Source organism: Bactrocera oleae, chromosome 5 (assembly GCF_042242935.1).
Source record: "Bactrocera oleae isolate idBacOlea1 chromosome 5, idBacOlea1, whole genome shotgun sequence".
Taxonomy (NCBI): Eukaryota; Metazoa; Arthropoda; class Insecta; order Diptera; family Tephritidae; genus Bactrocera; species Bactrocera oleae.
In genome coordinates, this window is record NC_091539.1 from 50,956,845 (window position 1) to 50,958,800 (window position 1,956).

Here is a 1,956-nt window from a genome sequence, read left to right on the forward strand (position 1 = left end):
GTAAGCGAATTCGTCGAACAAATCTTGTAACGTTATTACAACAACGATACACAATTTTTTATCGTAAAAAAGCTCATAGACTCCTTCCTCTTTTTTATCACAATTTGGTTCATTCATCTATAAACAGTGTGCTTTTTCCTTAGATACTTGTATTATTTGTCTTAGAGTTACATAATTGAATTTTGTTGTTGACTATGGTAAATTATATTAATATTATATAACAATATCACAATATTTATATTTTTGAGCAAAAACTATGTCATTAATAATCCAAATATATATTAATATATATATAAGAAACAAATATCATTATATACAAGTTGAGACTATAATAAATAACACATATACCATACAAAACTAATTTTATTTAAAAAAAATATTTTCGGTTTCAAAAAGGTAAGTCTGAAAAGCGCATTGGGAATAAAAAGTTGTGTACCGAGAAAATACTAGTCCAAGCGACTGAACAGAAATAGAATGAATACACCGATAAGACGTTGAACGTATATTTAATGAAATTAATTTTCGATGAAATCCGATACCCCACTATCGAAAAATTCGAATATAAATAATCCGATAATTCGAACCAAGGCATTATTAAATACTCCGGCGGTGTCATCTATTGGATAGATATTTATTACAACCCAAATCTTGAAGACAAAAGCTAACTTATGTTCACCTTCTACAACCCAAGAATGAAACTATTTACAAAATCGTTAAACTGAAATCCATTGATGACTAAAAAGAAAACGTGTATTCTCTTTGATAAAATCATTGAACATTACGTATGCCTAATGCTATTTTCGAGTTTTGACCGCTCGTTTTAAGGTTACAAATAGAAATTCACAACATTTACAACCAAGTTCGGTTATGGTGCTCGACCGAGTCGTTAATAAAAAATTATTATGTGGTCTTATAGGCATCATAGAGAGAACAAAAGATCTCAACGTTTCTTATGGATTGACACAACCATTTTCACTAATATTTTGAGTATGAAGCGTCTCAACTCGTAAGAAAAGTCCTAAATCTTTTCCAAATTTGACTACAAGTAAAGGTCGCAAAAAATATTCTTGACAACTTAGCTAAGGAGCCTACATTAATTTAATGCTGCATTACTAGTAATAAACGATATGCCGTCATAACCGCCCAACAATCTTTCGCTGAAGATACTAAAGGTCATCCCAGTCGGTACTTATGACAAGTGTATATTTGATTAATTAACGAATAATAAATATGTTTTTGGCAGGGGCATTTCCCAAAAAAATTTGGACACGGAAATATGCATAATTCCGATCAAAAAAACAATAATAATTTTAGAATATTTTTATTCTCATTTTTAAGAGAGCTTCGTCCAACTTTAGCTTACAACAAAATCAATAATAACTAAAATTCCTCCAAGCGTAAATTACGGTGTATTTACATACATACAAACTGGAATATTACTTAATAGTTAATAACACATCTTAACGCACACGAAATGTTCAATTTAAAGCACGTTCGCTCATTAAGGACGAAGCAACGGTAAAAGTAGTTGTACACGAATGCACAAACACATAAGAAACCCCATCAATGTCATCGGGTTGACAATAGCTGATAGAATGACTGACGATACCACTAACTTGCTGACTGGCAGACTGATTGTAAAGCCAACACAGTGCTAAGGTCGGCACTTAACCGTTGTATTGTGCATGGAATTCGAGAGAAAGAACGATTAAATATGCGTGTGTGTAGTTAGACAGCGCGCAATTATAATTGGTAAGGCACCAACAAATTGTTAAGCAGGTAATGATGACGTGGTTGATGACTGAAACGATTTTGATGATGATGGTAATGATGATAATTGCTTTGTAATTTTGGTTAATTGCAGTTGGCCTTCGATGAAATGTGTACACACGCACACATACACAATTTACACAGTCAGAGCTGTTATACCAGAAGATAAATAGGGTGAAAACGTGT